The sequence below is a fragment of the Hemitrygon akajei genome, unplaced genomic scaffold, assembly GCF_048418815.1.
Source record: "Hemitrygon akajei unplaced genomic scaffold, sHemAka1.3 Scf000047, whole genome shotgun sequence".
NCBI classification, from domain to species: domain Eukaryota; kingdom Metazoa; phylum Chordata; class Chondrichthyes; order Myliobatiformes; family Dasyatidae; genus Hemitrygon; species Hemitrygon akajei.
In genome coordinates this window covers 1,476,504-1,495,025 of record NW_027331933.1, presented here as the reverse complement: position 1 = coordinate 1,495,025, position 18,522 = coordinate 1,476,504, and the positions used below count along the sequence as shown (strand labels likewise).

General features: G+C 44.9%; 1 non-coding gene and 1 pseudogene across 1 annotated transcript; both read right to left on the bottom strand.

The window, feature by feature from the left end:
• Positions 1-379: 379 nt before the first annotated feature.
• Positions 380-4,593, bottom strand: LOC140720806 (uncharacterized; annotated as a pseudogene).
• Positions 4,594-14,530: 9,937 nt separating this feature from the next.
• trnaa-agc (transfer RNA alanine (anticodon AGC)) lies at positions 14,531-14,603 on the bottom strand. The gene has a single exon. It is a non-coding gene; the product is annotated as a tRNA-Ala (tRNA).
• Positions 14,604-18,522: the final 3,919 nt, after the last annotated feature.

Genomic DNA, 18,522 nt, shown 5'->3' with positions numbered 1-18,522 from the left:
TATCACGGAAAGTGACTTGTCACAAGGGGTATTGTCTTCAAGCAAATTACCACACCACACCCAGCCAAGGGTTAATACATCAGTGGTCTTCATAGGATACCCCAAATCAGATCCACTCCTACCGATCAAACGAGGTGACAACCACACATTTGAGTACGCTGAATCGATAATTAACCCACCCTTGTGGGAATAGGAAAGTTGCGATCAGTGACCCTTGGCCACCAGTTCTCTTGTTCTGATCTTTCCATTTTTCCTTCTTCGTCTCCGTCTATCTCTGAGTGTCTGTGTCCTCGGTTAAAACTAAACAAGCTGCGAGCGATGTAAACAAGCTGCAAGGCAGACTGATTCACCTTCTTAATCTCTCTCTCTCTTAAAATGATAGTCCACGGCAAACAAAACCTATGGAATCATAACAACGGCCACATCCCAATGTGAACAGACTGGTGTGCCAGTAATTGGGGTGACTGAGTGAATCCTTTCCCACATTCTGAGCAGGTGAATGGCCTCTCTCCAGTGTGAACTTGCTGATGTCTCTGTAGATGGGATGACTGAGTGAATGTCTTCCCACAGTCAGAGCAGGTGAACGGCCTGTCTCCGGCATGAACTTGCTGATGTACCTTCAGATGCGATGATTTAGTGAATCCCTTCCCACAGTCTGAGCAGAGGAATGGCCTCTCTCCAGTGTGAACTGATTGGTGTCTCTGTAGGTGGGATGCCAGTGAGAATCCCTTCCCACATTCTGAGCAGGTGAATGGCCTCTCTCCAGTGTGAACTCATTGGTGTATCTGTAGGGTGGATGACTCAGTGAATCGTTTCCCACATTCTGAGCAGGTGAATTGCTTTTCCCCCGTGTGAACTGACTGGTGTGCCAGTAATTGGGATGACCGAGTGAATCCCTTCCCACACTTTGAGCAGGTGAAGGCCTCTCTCCAGTGTGAACTCGCTGATGACTCTGTAGTGTGGATGACTGTGTGAATCCCTTCCCACAGACTGAGCATGTGATTGGCTTCTCCCCGGTGTGAACTCGCTGGTGAATCTGTAGGTGAGATGAATGAGTGAATAACTTTCTGCAGACTGAGCATGTGAATGGCCTCTCTCCAGTGTGAATTCGCTGATGACTCTGCAGATTGGTTGACTGAGTGAATCCCTTCCCACAGACTAAGCAAGTGAACGGCTTTTCGCCAGTGTGAACTCACTGGTGTGCCATTAGGTCAGATGACTGAGTGCATTCTTTCCCAGAAATTCAGCAGATGACAGCCTCTGCCCGGTGTGAACTGACTGTTGTGTCCACAGGTGGGAAGACTGACTGAATCCTTTCTTACACACAGACCAGGTGAATGGCCTTGCCCAGTGTGAACTTATCTTCAGTTGAGATGACCGAGTGAATCTATTCCCACTGTCTGAGCAGATGAACGGCCTTTCTGCTGTGTAAAATGACGGGCGTGCCAGTTGGTCAAATGCACGACTGAATCCCTCCCTACAGTCTGAGCAGGAAGGATGGTCGATTGAATCCCTTGCTCCACTTTTTGAACATCTAGACAGAGACAACAAAACTGGCGTTCCGTGTTTGTGATTCCCGGAGACAAATTCCTTCTCATTTTTAACCTGTAAAAAGATTTACAAAATACATCAATGGGTGTAGGACAACATTTCAAGTGAGATTACTTGAGTTGCCAAGGTTATTTCCAAGCACCTTAAAACTATGCCCCCTCGTGTTAGCCATTTCAACCCTGGGAAAAAACCTCTGACTATCCACACGCTCAATGCCCCTCATCATTTTATACACCTAAAAAAGGCTCTAAACACAAACAAGGAAATTATACATTGGATTGAGGATTTGTTAGAAGTATAGAAAATTATGAGGGTATAGATAGGGTAAATGCAAGCAGCTGTTTCCACTGAGGTTGGGTGGGATGACAACCAGAGGTCATGGGTAAGTGGGGAAGGTGAAAATTTAATGGGAACATTTGGAAAAGCTGTTCACTGTAATGGCTGTGAGAGTGTGGAATGACATGTCAGCACTAGTGGTGAATATGAGCTCGGTTTCACCACTTAAAGGAAGTTGGGATGGTAGCCTGGATGATACGGGTATGGAGCGTGATGGTCCCAGTGCAAGTAGTTGCATTAGACAGCTTAAATGTTTTTTTCAGCATTTACTAGATGGGCCAAATAGCCCATTTCCGTACTGAACTTCTCCATGTTTCTGTGACAGAGAAGCTGGCCAAACTTGTTTGGAAGGGAAAGATAGAAGTGACAACAGAGCAGCAATGGCTGGAGTTTCTGGGAGCAATTCGGGAGCTGCGTGATTCCACAGAAGTGGAAATATTAAAACGACAGGAGGACAGAACCGTGGCTAAAATGAGAAGCCAAAGCCAACATAAAGCCAGAGAGAGGGCACATAATAGAGCAAAAACTTTTAGAAACCAACAGCAGACAACTAAAAAAAACTCAGATGAGCTCAGTGTGTGGAATCCTGATACTGTAGTCATTAATGGATCTTGGTAGCACCCAACATTCTGAGGGATTTAGAGGAACAAAATATCTGGGGCCTCGATATCTCTTGAAAACCAAGGTTCCCTGCACCAGTTATCTCTCAACTTTTATTTTGGCAGGCACATACTAACTCTACACCCTCAAAATTTCACTTCTGAAGGCCTCCCACTTACAAGTACTCCGTTGCCAGGAAACAGCCTGTCCCAAAGCACATTTGTTAGATCCTTTCTCATACCATCAAAATTGACCTTTCTCCAATGTAGAATCTCAACCCATGGTCCAGACTTCTCTTTTTCCATATTTCCTTTGAATCTCATGGCACTATGATCACTAAATTCTGTCACCAGCCTTGGATCATTGCCTAACAGCTTATTGCACACTTCTACGTCGGGAATTTTACGTACTGATTAAAGGCACTTTTGACAAACTCTATCCTATCTAGTCCTTTTACAGTATGGGAGTCCCAGTCAATGTATGTAAAGTTAAAATCACTTACTGAATATACCTAAGTTTATGGACATGGTCTACAATCTCTCTACAGATTTGTTCCTCTAAATCCCTCAGACTGTTGGGTGTAAACAAGTCCCAATAATGGCTATAATATCATAATTCCCTGTCCTGAGCTCATCTAGCTTTCCTACGATGCTTCTTGCATTGTGATATACACAGCTCAGCACATTCATCGCACCATGCTCAACCATTTGATTGCTGACTCTATCTGAGGTCTGAACAAGATCTGACTGGTGTCAAGAAAACAAACTCTCCCTCATTGTCACAAAAACAAAGGAGCTGATTGTGGACTACAGGAGGAATGGAGACAGGCTAACCCCTATTGACATTAATCAATCTGTGGTTAAGAAGGTGATGAGCTTTAAGTTCCTTGGCATAAACACCACCGAGGATATCACATGGTGCCGTGACGAAGGGTCTCGGCCAGAAACGTCGACAGAGCTTCTTCCTATGGATGCTAGCTGGCCTGCTGTGTTCCACCATCATTTTGTGGGTGTTGCTTGAATTTCCAGCATCTTCAGATTTCCTCGTGTGTACGTACCAGCTGTGTTGTGAAAAAAGCACAGCAGCACCTCTTTCACCTCAGACGACTGAAGAAGTTTGGGTTGGGGGCCCAAATACCAAGAACTTTCTACAGGAACACAATTGAGAGCACTCTGACTGGCTGCATCACTGCCTGGTATGGGAACTGTACTTCCCTTAATTGCAGGAACCTGCAGAGAGTGGTGCGGACAGCCCAGAACATCTGTAGATGTGAACTTCCCACTATTCAATCCATTTACAGAGACAGGTGTGTAAAAATGTCCAAAGGATATTGGGGACCCAGTTCACCACAACCACAAACTGTTCCTGCTGCTACCATCCAGGAAACGGTACCACAGCGAAAGGACCAATAGGCTCCGGCACGTTTGTTATGTGAAAGCTACTTGTTGCCCAGGACCAAGGTTTCTGATGTCATTATCTTCACAGAGAGAATGGGTCAAAACATGTCGTCACGGGTAGAAAGGTCCAGAACAAAAGGAGGTAGAGCAAGCCACACACACAAAATGCTGGAAAAACTCAGCAGACCAGGCAGCATCTACGGAAAAGAGTACTAATGCTCTAAAACTCAAGAGTTCCTCCGGCATTCTGTGTGCGTTGCTTGGATTTCCAGCATCTGCAGATTTTCTCTTGTTCGTGATTGGAAGTGTAACAAAGGTGATTTTCTCAACTGGTGATGTAAAAGATTCTGTTCCCTTTCTCCGAGTTCCTAATCCTTGCATTTAGATAGCTGGAGCTCAGCTCTGTCTGAGAGATCCATCGGTTCCCATTCCCTCCCCGGGGCCCGTGTACGGATCGTGGGGCTGAGAGAGCGGGAAGAGAGCATGACTGTGTCGGGATTGCGGGCCACTGCACCCGCAGTTCACAGCAATTGACCCTCACTCGGTGTTTAAGACAGTCACTCCGAGATAATCGCTTACCTGCGTCCGAGACCAGCAGCCGTGTTCCCGAGAAGCCTTTTCTGAGCTGCGCGCATGGGTGATATTCGCCAACGTCATCAAACTTGACGCCTGCGCAAATGATCGATGTTTCAGCGCCGGTGCACGGCATTATGGGTAATCACAGTGCAATTAACTGTTTCTGCAAGCACAGGTTCCATGTCCATATCTCAGTATTTTTTGTATATAGAAAACTCAGCAGCTGTTTCAACGCAGAAAGAGGCTCCCATAAACAATATACTCAATATCAACGTGTATCTAATGCCAAAGTACAATCTCTTACAAAGGTCGATATGAAACACAAGAAATTCTGCAGCAGCTGGAAATACAGAGACGCACACACACAAAATGCTGGAGGAACTCTGCAGTTCAGGCAGCAACTAAACAGAGGAGTACACAGTCCAGGCATTCTGAAGGAGCCCGGCCTGCACGTTGTCCATTTATTCCTCTCCAATTTTGCTGCCGGATCTGCCGATTTCCTCCAGCGTTTTGCATTTTTTTTCCACTCAATTTCCAAATGTTTCCGATCGTTCATCTGTAGGCACATCCTGCTCGCCTGCTTCCTCCTTCTCCTGGGAAACTCTACACCCCATCTCTCTCTGGAGCCCCAGAGTCCTGATTCAGGCTGGCAGTACTTTGCTTTCTGACTCTGCACCATCGAAGATTCACTCACTGGTCTGCTGTCAGACTTTAGAGGCGCATTGCAACAACCTAGCTGTCTGAAGGACGTCCTCTGAAATGTGACAATATTACAATGACGTTCAAAAGAGCAGGGAAGGAGTTTAACCACCTTAGTCCGGAGCCCTGGGGAACGTCACAACCACAGTGAGCTCATCGTCTTATTTAGTCTGGAGAAAATCATGCAGGTGTATAAGATAGGTACATGGAACTTAGAAAATTAGAGGGTAATGCAGTATCGTCATTCTAGGCAGTTCCAAGAGTACTTTATAAGGTCAGCACAACATTGTGGGCCGAAGGGCCTGTATTGTGCTGCAGGTTTCTATGATTCTATGACATTCAAGGAGATCTCTTCTTCCACGGACTGGTGACGTGTTGCAACCTGTCATCACTGGGAAAGCGAGAGGGAAACGGCAGGGAGAGATTTTAAAATACTGTTATGGAACAGAAACATGGGCAGGGTCCAGATGGGCCGAGTGGCCTTTCTAGTGTACATTGTGAGTGTGGTAGAGACTGTAAGTACCTGAGACACGGGATTTGATACAGAATTGATTTATCTTTCACAGATCCACAATATTAAACACCAGTCTAGTTTAAGGCTAACATCAGCAGAACAGACTCCTCCAATGCTCAGTGACCAGGGTTCAGTCCTGGGTGCGATGAGCAGCCGCAAGAACTGCAGAATCTGACAGTAACAGTCCCTCATGAACCTGCAGCTGCCTTCAGTCACCGTGATGGTTAAACATTTAACACGGAGCTGATTTGAACTTCCTCCCTGATGTGAAGTTGCTGGTGTTGCAGCAGCTGGGATGATTGAGTAAAACTCTTTGCTCACTCCGGACAGAAATGCGGCCTCTATTTATTGTGAACTCACCGGAGCATCACAAGGTGGGTTAACTGAATGAGTCTCTTCGCACATACGGAGCAGGTGAGCGGCCGCTTCCCAGTGCGAAGTTGCTGGACTTTTGGAAATGGTGAAGGATGTTGTCACGCTGAATAAATCAGAAGGTCAAACAGTTAAAGAAAGCTGGGAATTATATTAACGAGAGGGAGAGAGAGAGAGAGAGAGAGAGAGAGAGAGAGAGAGAGAGAGAGAGAGAGAGAGAGAGAGAGAGAGAGAGAGAGAGAGAGAGAGAGAGAGAGAGGGAGAGAGAGAGAGAGAGAAAGAGAAAGAGAAAGAGAAAGAGAAAGAGAGAGGGAGAGAGAGGAGGAGAGGGTGAGAGAAAGATAGAGAGAAAGGAGGAAAGAGAGAGAGGGGGTGGAGAGAGAGAAAGAGAGAGAGTGTGAAAATGTGAGCGAAAGAGAGAGGAGGAGTGAGAGAGAAGAACTTACAGGATGCTGGATAACTCGGAATAACTCGGCCAGAAGTTCATTCGGCGAGGATCAGGACGACCGAGCCCCGGGGGATTAGCACCGCCCCATTTGATATACTCCAGGGCACGAAGGAATCAGAGCCCAGACTCGGGACAAGTTTACAGGTAACCAGTCTGATAAGAGGCAAAAGTCCAAGGGGACTCAACTGGATTTATGCAAAGTCTGAAGGAGAATTAATTCGAAGTATCCAAGGATAATTGCAGCGTGATTGTAAACTATGGAAGACACAACTCTAACATATAAAAATCCCCGAAGCGCAACAACACATTATAACTATAATTAATAAAACTCAGAGAATGACAAAAAAAAGCAGCAAAAGGGAAAAACAAAGAGCTGAGAATACTCTGAACCGAGGGTGAGGCAAATTCCGTCCCACCATGGCCGGCATCTGACGGCCCAGTACTGTCCGGAATGTCCTTTGGAATTCTAAATTAAGGACAGGATCCAAAATATCCCTGGTTCCTCCGGACCACATCCCTCCCATACTGGTAAAATGATCCCCAGTGGTGAGGGGCGGAGGAAGAGGCATGTGTGGCTTCCGATTCGGGGCCAAGTAGCACAACACACAAGTTTAAATCCCGATACATGTAAGGCGGGATGAGGGGGAATGGTCTCTGTTGGAGGCTTGTGGAGAGATGTTATAGGGGGAGACGTGTGTTTACTGGGAGGTGTGTTTAATGAGCAGGCGAGCTGAGGGGGAATGGTCTCTGGTGGAGGGATGTGGGTACAGCCCGTCCGGAAGGCGCTGGGTGATTGGAAGAGGTTAGAGGAGGACTTGTGGTGTCTGTGGGGGCTGAGAGATTCCGAAGGTCAGTATCTGTAGTTACTTGGAGACACGCGTAGTCAGTGTGAGATTGTCGCGCAAGAGGCGTGTTTTATTATCGGGAGTCACGATCTTCAGTATTTTATTTCACCTGCTATATTTCCCATTAACCCTCTATATCACGGTTTTGTTTTCCCAAAGTTTTCCCGCTCTCCATTAGGGATTATAAAAATTTGGAAATGCTACTGGCATTTGAGGAAGTCCAGTGTGAATCCTTCACCGGTCCGGAGAAGCAGCAACATTTCAGGGCTTGATTCTGCAGAGTCGCGCTCCCCGTTATTGCACGATATCAAATCTCCATGGCAACCCGATTATCCAGCAGCTTTTGGAGGTCAGTAACTGCCCCTTTGCATTAGCTTGCGCATCTTCTGCTTCACTGAAGGGTTTTCCCGTGTTACTAAGAAGGATTTTTTTAACAACTTCGTTCTAATATATCTCAATTGTCCTAGTGAATGCAAATTGAGCCCCTTCCCTGCATCTCCATCCTCTGTGCGGAATGTGTTTTGATTCCCGGTCAGATTCTTCGAGACACAGTCACTGTATTCTTCCGGTACCGACAGTCCACAGTCCTTACACCCACTCTGACTCTGCCTTCCAAATTCTCAATCATCCCGGCAGACTCCCCACATCTTCTCTCTTCTAGGCATAATTTAAGTACCTTCTCCAAATCTTCTATATAACTGAAAGCCAACGTTCTTAGCATTTGACTGTCCTACAAAACTTCCATATCATCCGGGCCGATTCCATCACAGCCTCTCATCTTCCAAGGATAATCTAACCCCTCTCGCCAAATCACCCGTATCACTGATAGCAAACGCTCTTAGCAATTATGTTGCAAGTTTATCGTTTGATTGTCACGATAAGAAGACAACATAAATAATAAAAATTAACACTGTGATTGACCTTACTGAAGCAAAATTGCCGGGCACACATTAGTCCGACGGAAGATAATGTCAAAGGTGAAAACCAGGCAGCTTCATCACAATAAATGACTCGTGACTGCCCCCTACAGGAATAGTTGGGGTAACGCATTCCCTTTCGTCCAATGTGATCACAGGCGATCGGCACGTTTTATCACATCCGTTCAATATGATATTCCTCAACAGACCAGCAAGAGCTTCCGGCCCGGAACGTCGACTGTACTCTTTCCCATAGATGCTGACTGGCCTGCTGAGTTCCTCCAGAATTCTGTGTGTGGAACCTGTAATTCGACAAGAAGTGCATCAGCTGCACGATCTTCCTTCTAAAACCTACACTCCACGGAATATAAACATCGAGAAATCGCCATTGACCGCGGTATTCGTGAAATATGGTGGAAATGCTTTCCCGTCATACAGTCAGCATTCAGCATGGGGAATGCTTTCATAGCCTAAGAACGTTGCTGGAAATTTGAACTCGGTTAAACTAATCAATAGAATAAAGTCCCTCCTCTCACTTTGTCTGGGAAGTTAGTCCCATAGTGACATGTGGTTGTACATTTCATTTGGTTCACGTTTGTAAAACTACCGTTCGGCCTGTTCCTGACCAACAACAACGAGACCGCTCTCACTGCCGACTGGTATGTACAAGCAATTTATTCCGTTCTTTTACAACTGATATTTGTGGTTGTTGCCGACTGTGTCAGCGATCCTGCACCACGCGATAGGGGAAATGTGTGAAGGGGTTAAACGATGGCATTGGAGAGCGAGGGGCTGGAAACGGAACTGCAGGAGAGCGAACAACTCCGGAAAATCTGGATTTAACGCATTTCCTCTGTCCACAATGCCGGTTATGACGTCAGATCTCCATTGCTATTAGTTATTCTTCTACATTCTTCAGGTTTTATCTTCCGCCCGTTTTAATCTCCGAAAACACTGTAATGAAATGATTTTACATTTATTGGAATCGCACTGACAATCCCTAATTCCAAACACTACACCTACGGATAAACTCAGAGAGCGCGGCTGCATCACCACTGAACGATTCTTTGCTCTAATTGTGTAACATTGAATGTGCTGTCTTCACTAAAAGACATGTAACCCCACTGGGACATTAGAAAGCACCATAACCGATCATGCAGGTAGAATTAGAAAAGGCGCAGCGGGAGACCCAGCATCTTCCAGTAGCTTCGGCATTTCAGAATTATTTTCCTAAGCAATACAAACATGGGACACGACTTTGTCAGTCAGAGACAGACTACTCACGTCAGGAACGAGATACTCAAAGGAATAGGTCTGAATTTTAAATCAGTAATCAGACTCTGCCGGTACCTGCAAGTAGAAGTGAATTCAGGATTTTGCTGCATATCAAGTTTAAAACATTCTAATGGGGATCACTAAACTGAACACACGGCAACCCCACCCTTTCGGCCACTTTCCCTCGGAAAAGTAACCGGGAAACAAAGCGGCACGACAGGTGCAGGAATTTCGAGACAATTCTGATGTTTCAGTGATTAGAAACGACTTCTCATTGACATAGATAGATAGATACTTTATTCATCCCCATGGGGAAATTCAACCGTTTTTCCAATGTCCCATACACTTGTTGTAGCAAAAACTAATTACATACAATACTTAACTCAGTAATAATATGATATGCATCTAAATCACTTATATGATTAACGCTGTATATGATACACCAATTGGGATTGCGCAGTATGTTTCCAGCAATCCCGAATCAGACGAAGGAGCAATTTCAATGGCGGGAACTCGATCAAGTTATGAAGTCGCTCCGCTGATTGGGACGTTTCTCCGGAAAGTGTCTTTAAATGGTGCAAACCGGGCAGAGATCAAAATCAGCACGTCAGCTTTATATTGAGTTAATTCTGGGTAGGTAGAGTCAAAAATAGTTAATTCAACGCTCTTAATTAGATAATCTGTACTGTTCGTGCTGATTTTAATATACCGGCTGTCAACGTGTTAGTGGGACAAGGACAGACGTCTGAATTTCCAGACGTATCGCGCTCTTTTGAAATTGGAGAATGATGACGAATATATTCAGTCCAGCAGGAAAACCGGACAGAAAGTCGCCAGATGATTCTGACTTTGAACTTACACTTTAAAATCTAAGAACAGGCGTTGAAGGCTTGAGGAACCGGTGCGATGTGTCTTTGAATCAGCATAAATGTAATAAGACCATAAAACCCTTGAAAAGAATTAGGCCATTCGGCCAGTCGAATCCGCTCCGCAATTCCATTATGGTTGATTTATAGTTATTTTTCTGCCTTCGCGCCCCTAACTTTTGACGCCCTGATTAACTAAGAAGTTATAAAACTCCGGCTGAAACCCATCCAGTGTCTCGACCGGCACCGTCGACTGTGCCAATCGATTCACAATGACTTTCCGTGCGTGGCTAAAGGAAAAACTCTTCATCTGTGTTGTAAATTGACGTCTCTCAATTCTGTGCCCTCCCCTCCTAATCTCCCCCACTAATGGAAAATGCCCTTTCAACTCCACTCTATCGAGGCATTGCAACATTCGAAATGTTTCAATCAGATCCCGCCTCATTCTTCTGAATCCCCGTGAATACAGACTCGGAGCCATCAATTCACAGTAATTGTTTACAACCCATTTGCGTGCGACACGTGACATTGCAAAGGGGTCACAGTTCAATACCATCACAGTCCAACATCCCTAGGAAACAATGACACCGGGAATATATGAATCAGGACATTAGCTTGAATGATCAGGGCAGTAATGGCTCGAACTCAATGTGAATGTATACATTTTAGAACTAGTGTAAGGAACAAAGCGTAAGGTCTTTAAACTTGCTTCTAGTCGTTCCCCATGTTCGACATCATTACTGTGAAGGGCCAGTGCTGCAAACCTGCTGTAGCAAGGACAGCCTGTATTCACTGTGTGGAAATACTGTCAGGCCAATGGGAAATGTGTCCCGATGTGTTGTCAAAGTAGAGCGAAGTTGGGCCGAAGCAAAATGATTTCTCATTCATACTGTGGGCTTCGACTTGTGCCGAAACTAGAGAGCTTCAGCCAGACAGAGAAAGGAAAAAACAATCACCCTGCAGAAATAAATTTAGCGAAAACACCGAACAAGAGAGAGAGAGAGAGAGAATGAACGTTGGGTGTCCGGTTCGGCAGCCACGGCCAGCACTCTGCAAACGTTTAGGTAATACACACCTCGAGAATGGATATATGTGTTTTCAATATTAGATACCCGGGTGATTTAATCTGCAAGGTAAAATACATTGCTACGGGAGGGATGTAATCAAACGCCGTTATCAATAACGGGAAAGGAGAGTCTAAATGAAAGGTGATGCAGTCCTGCTGGGAAGAAATGTAATCACTGAGAACACCGTTTTCAGGGAGTTTAATTTATTATCCTCCTTGTGGATCAAGTGTGGGATTACTTCCGATATTGGAACAGTATTTGACGCGTTCATCTGAGCGGTACAGACTTCTAAAAAATTCAAAGCTGAGGTACCGGGGGAGAGCAGAAGAGCTTTCACCTGCTCTCTGAATCTGGTCTGGGTCACTCCGTAGATAAATGTATTCGTGCAGCTGCTGAAATTCTGAATCACAGAACCCCAAAACTGTGCCTGAAAAAGCCGGATTGACACTTCCAGGTCGGTGTAGAGGCATCGCATGAGAATGAAGACCAGAGTGGTTGTCGCCCAACAGAGAAGGAAACTCGCCGACAGGCTGAAGAGCTGAATGATGGATTGTCTCCGACTCTCCATCTCCGGATCCCCCTGTTTCCCGCAATTTCCCCGTCCCTTCAGTCCCCTGCGGACTCTGCTCGCAGCCAGTATCTGTCTGACGGTCAGAGCATTGAGGGTCAAAATGAGGAAAAAAGGAAGTAGCGGATTCAGCAGACGGTCCACCCAATAAAACCACTCAAACGGTCCCGAGACAAGAAGTACGAACCTACTGAAACAGATCCAGTCACCCCTCACCAACAACGCTGCTCTTTCCAGGTATACGAAATAAAATGGGATGTTCTTCAAAGAGAAACCGATCGATATTGCGCCAATCACCAAACCCCCAATTCTGGGAATGCAGTATATTGTTTTAAATTTGGCGGAGCAAATGGTAACAAAGCGATCGAAAGTGAAAGCGACAGTAAACCACACGGAACAGTCAACGGCCACGTGACACAGGACATAGTGGACAAGGCAGAACGGAGCGGTGTCCAGGAATCTGTGAAATCCGTATGCTTGACTCATCTGGTAGAACAGGACTTCAAAAATCACCACCATTAGATCCGCCGCGTGACACATTTGGAGAGACCGCAGTTTCCTCGGCTGAGAATGATGATTGCCACAAGGTTAACTGCAGTGAAGCAAAAATGGCCAAAAATAAGAATCAAAAAATTCAAATGTATTTTTTGTAGAAACACAGCCGTCAATTGTTCTCTTGAAATTAAATCTCTGCTGGACAATATCAGTGGAAGTAAAAAGATACTTTGTTTGTTTGAACATGTGACCGCAGCATACAGCGTTTTACAGTAGCGCATGCTCACATTAATCTCTTCACGTTCACCGATGCAGCAGCGATGAGCAGAGTCCAAGAATGATAGATCACAGAAACGCGTCCTTCGGCCCAATATCTCCATGCCGACCGACGTGGCCACCTGATACCGTTGTCCGTGATTGGATTAGACTCGTCAAACTGTCCATGTGTACTTTAAATATTGTTAACGACTCTGTTGCTCCGATTTCCTTTCTCAGGCTGTTCAATACACAGAGCAACTTCTATGTGAGGAAACGTCGCTCGGAATCCAGCTACATTTCTGCCCTCAATAAAATGCCCCTCGGGCAAACCTCTCCCTGTAACTCAACCCCGAGAGTCCCGGCAGCGTCTTTGTGAATACTGTCTGCACTCTTTTCAGCGGACTTCTGCCTTTCCTATAACAGGGCGACCAAGACTGTTCACAGAACTCCAAGCGCGGTATCTCCAAGGAGAGGGGGAGTGTAATTGAAGTGCGAATCTACGCTTCTTTCCGAAAGTCTGAGTTACTATTCGATTACAAGGTCAGATTTTGGAAACAAGATCTTGCACCGCAAACTTCCCTCTGTTTTATTTTACTGCTTCGGGGACAAACCATTGCTCTGAGCAGAACATTGTTACCCGGTCTTAAAAGTGCTCGGTACTTGTAATGTTTTTTAGAATCTGTAATATGCAAATGAAACGATGACAAAACATAACACACAACACACGTAAACACTGTCAGACAGTCACAATTGACAGGGAGGATGCAACAGTGAAATGTTCTGACGGGACGGCGATGGTGGTTTCTGAACAGTGAGCGACCAACTTCCATTCTGTCTTCATTGTGACCATTTGTGACAGTGTTGTAACCTGAAACAATGACAATGCACGTACGCTGAAGCTAAAATGTTTCAATGTAAATGTGGTTAGTTTAATGTTTAGCCATTTATGGATTATATTCATTAATACAGTTAAATTCATCATTATATTACCAAAGATTTCGAAAGATTTTAGCATAATTTCAAAATGATGTTAACATGGTATAAAAGAAATTCCAGCTGCTTGTCCATAAATGCCACGTCCGCGGGGGAATTTCAATCATGGCGAGGCTGTGGTATGGAATTGATGATGGGCGCAGTAAAAGAAGTCCTGATCCTTCGAGCCGGAATCGAACCAGCGACCTAAGGATGACTCCATTTCCTCTACAGTCCTCCGCTCTACTAACTGAGTTATCGAAGGAAAAGCGACACCAAGTTTCTTCACGTTGGCTCCTACCGACAATCATTATGCAGATTTCAGCCTGGCATCTGTCGACCTATGGCAAAAGCCGGCCTATGGCAACTATCTCGTCCTTCCAGCACTGGGGGCCACAGGCCACGGGATGACGCCTATCACCGCGCTTCTGACAATTCTAGGGACACTACGATTCCAACACAGCTCTTTGATCGTCCTTGCCCGTTCAAATCAAAGGTTACTCAGCTTTCTCTTTTCACCCAGTAACCAGGGCAATGTCCTTCTAACCACTCACCTGATTTGTGCCTGAATCGTCGCCTGTATCTCATGCATTACTGAAACACCAGCTGCCAGTCAGCTTTCCCTCCTATCGGCTTTCAACGCAGCAAACCTACGACATTTTCTCCCGGCCCATTCACTGAGACCCTTTCCGCTCGCTCTGCGCCAACCGCATCTTTTGTGCATTCCAAGTTCAGGGATTTGGTGCGACGAATCCTCTGAATACAAAATGTCAATGGAGAATGCGAGCATCGATCTCGCTACCTCTCGCATGCTAAGCGAGCGCTCTACCATTTGAGCTAATTCCCCAGCACACCGCGCTAACCTCTTATAATTTGCTCCGTTGGACAAACATCATTGCATGCCTGCCACTGTTCACCGATGCACAATCAGCAGTTCACAGACAGGCACACACACTCACTCACTCACTCACTCACTCACTCACTCACTCAATCACTCACTCATCAGTAGCTGAGAGCGGCGTGAGGTCTCTGCTTCCGTATAAGTAATGCAAAGGTACTTACCCGGGATACCGACAATTACAATGACTGTGTAACAAATATCCCTGTCTGGAAACATTGTTGATCCAAGGGTGTTCTGTTTGGAATGTTGTCAATTTCAAAATTTCATAAAAGTTGTAAATAGCCAGTAAATAAACTCAAACAGTTATAACAACGCCCAGAGAGCGAATTTCTTTCGCGCCTACTGGGTAAAACTCTTCACGGATCACACATTGTTGAGAGTCCACCGCGTCTGGATGTTTCCGTCCTCAATGTAGCTGAAGCACAGAATGACGTACTTTTTATAGAAAAATCGGTCACTAATAGTGAAAATAACTTGTACAGTCACTGGTGCTAACTACCGCTAGTTAGCAAAAATATCTCTGCTCTGACGAACCGTAATGCCAGTGGGGAAATAACACGCTTGATTTCATTGAACTGAACGCAACACCTGTCATGAAGCCTCAAGAGACGGCCGATGCTGGGATGGCAACACCAGATGCGATGTTGTCAAACTACTCCGTGTAATGACAGGACATTATCTGCGCATCGCTGGTGACGACAGTAGTCTGTAATCATGTGGGTGAGTCCACCTCATCAGCGCTGATTCCACTCTCACATTGCGAGTGGAGTCTCTGTCTTGTTACTTCCCCGTGACGACGCACCTTTCATGTGATTCACTGTCACTATGCTTGCGGAGATTTATTTTTTACTGGACATTAACATGAATGATTTCTGGCGCAGACCCTCACTGTTTGCACTGTTACCGGAGTCAGTCGCAAACACAGATCTTGGCGAGTATGCGGCGCGAAATGCAAACCAATGACCCCAGCATTACAGACATTGTCCGCTGCTGTACCAGACAGAGAAAAACAGAAAACATTGTATCAACATCTTTTTTAATGCAAATAGGTAGCAGTAACGATATTAAATATGTTACAGAGTTACTAGATGATTTTCGAAGTTGAACTTCAGAAAAACTTGATTCAGGGTAAAAGTGCGCATTAAGCTGCTAAACAAAGATGAACTGCGTAATGGGGCATAAATACACTTTTCAACATAATTGTATGAGGGCTAATAGTGTTGTAAAAACAAGCCTGAAGGCTTTGTGTGTCAATGCGAGTAGCATTCATAACAAGGTGGGTGAATTGAATGTGCAGATAGTTATTAATGAATATGATATAGTTGGGATCACAGAGACATGGCTCCACGGTGACCAAGGATGGGAGCTCACATCCAGGGATATTCAATATTCAGGAGCGATACACAGGAAAGAAAAGGAGATGGGGTAGCATTGCTCGTTAGAGAGGAGATTAACACAATAGAAAAGGAAGGACATTAGCCTGGAGGATGTGGAATCGATATGGGTAGAGCTGCACGACACTAAGGGGCAGAATACGCTGGTGGGAGTTGTGTACAGGCCACCTAACAGTAGTAGTGAGGTTAGGGATGGCATTAAACAGGAAATTAGAAATGTGTGCAATAAAGGAACAGTAGTTATAATGGGTGACTTCAATCTACATATAGATTGGGTGAACCAAATTGTTAAGGGTGCTGAGGAAGAGGATTTCTTGGAATGTATGCGGGATGGTTTTCTGAACCAACATGTCAAGGAACCAACTAGAGAGCAGGCCATTCTAGATTGGGTATTGAGCAATGAGGAAGGGTTAGTTAGCAATCTTGTCGTGCGAGGCCCCTTGGGTAAGAGTGACCATAATATGGTGGAATTCTTCATTAAGATGGAGAGTGACATAGTTAATTCAGAAACAAAGGTTCTGAATTTAACGAAGGGTAACTTTGAAGGTATGAGACGTGAATTAGCTAAAATAGACTGGCAAATGATACTTAAATGGTTGACGGTGGATATGCAATGGCAAATATTTAAAGATCGCATGGATGAACTACAACAATTGTTCATCCCAGTTTGGCAAAAGAATAAACCAGGGAAGGTAGTGCACCCGTGGGTGACAAGGGGAAATAGGGATAGTATCAAGTCCAAAGAAAAAACATATAAATTAACAAGCAAAAGAGGCACACCTGAGGATTGGGAGAAATTCAGAGTCCAGCAGAGGAGCACAAAGGGCTGATTTAGGAAAGGGAAAAAATATGAGAGAAAGCTGGCAGGGAACATAAAAACTGACTGTAAAAGCTTTTACAGATATGTGAAAAGAAAAAGATTGGTCAAGACAAATATAGGTCCTTTACAGTCAGAAACAGGTGATTTGATCATAGGGAACAAAGACATGGCAGACCAATTGAATAACTACTTTGGCTCTGTCTTCACTAACGAGGACATAAACAATCTTCCGGAAATAGTAGGGGACCGAGGGTCTAGTGAGATGGAGGAACTGTGGGAAATACATGTTAGTAGGGAAGTGGTGTTAGGTAAATTGTAGGGATTAAAGGAAGATAAATCCCCAGGGCCAGATGGTCTGCATCCCAGAGTGCTTAAGGAAGTAGCCCAAGAAATAATGGATGCATTAGGAATAATTTTTCAAAACTGCTTAGATTCTGGATTAGTTCCTGAGAATTGGAGGGTGGCTAATGTAACCCCACTTTTTAAAAAAGGAGGGAGATAAAAACCGGGGAATTATAGACTGGTTAGTCTGACATCGGTGTTGGTGAAAATGCTAGAGTCGTTTATCAAAGACGTGATAACAGCACATTTGGAAAGAGGTGAAATCATCGGACAAAGTCAGCATGGATTTTTGAAAGGAAAATCACGTCTGACGAATTTTATAGAATTTTTTAAAGATGTAACTAGTGGAGTGGATAGGGGAGAGCCAGCGGATGTAGTATATTTAGATTCTCAAAAGGCTTTTGACAAGGTCCCACACAGGAGATTATTGTGTCAACTTACAGCACACGGTATTGGGGGTATGGTATTGATGTGGATAGAGAATTGGTTGGCAGACAGAAAGCAAAGAGTGGGAGGAAACGGGACCTTTTCAGAATGGCAAGCAGTGACTAGTGGGGTACCGCAAGGCTCAGTGCTGTGAACCCAGTTGTATACAATATATATTAATGATTTAGACGAGGGAATTAAATGCAGCATATCCAAGTTTGCAGATGACACGAAGCTGGGCGGCGGAGTTAGCTTCGAGGAGGATGCTAAGAGGATGCAGGGTGACTTGGATAGGTTAGGTAACTGGGCAAATTCATGGCAGATGCAATTTAATGTGGATAAATGTGAGGTTATCCACATTGGTTGCAAGAACAGGAAAACAGATTGTTATCTAAATGGTGGGCGATTAGGAAAAGGTTAGGTGCAACGAGACCTGGGTGTCATTGTACACCAGTCATTGAAGGTGGGCATGCAGGTACAGCAGGCGGTGAAAAAGGCAAATGGTATGTTGACATTCAGAGCAAAAGGATTTGAGTACAGGAGCAGTGAGGTTCTACCGCAGTTGTACAAAGCCTTGCTGAGACCGCACCTGGTGTATTGTGTGCAGTTTTGGTCCCCTAATCTGAGGAAAGACATTCTTGCCATAGAGGGAGTACAAAGAAGGTTCACCAGATTGATTCCTGGGATGGCAAGACTTTCATATGAAAAAAGACTGAATCGACTAGGCTTATACTCACTGGAATTTAGAAGATTGAGGGGGGATCTTATTGAAACATATAAAATTCTAAAGGGATTGGACAGGCTAGATGCAGGAAGATTGTTTCCGATGTTGAGGAAGTCCAGATTGAGGGGTCACAGTTTAAGAATAAAGGGGAAGCCTTTT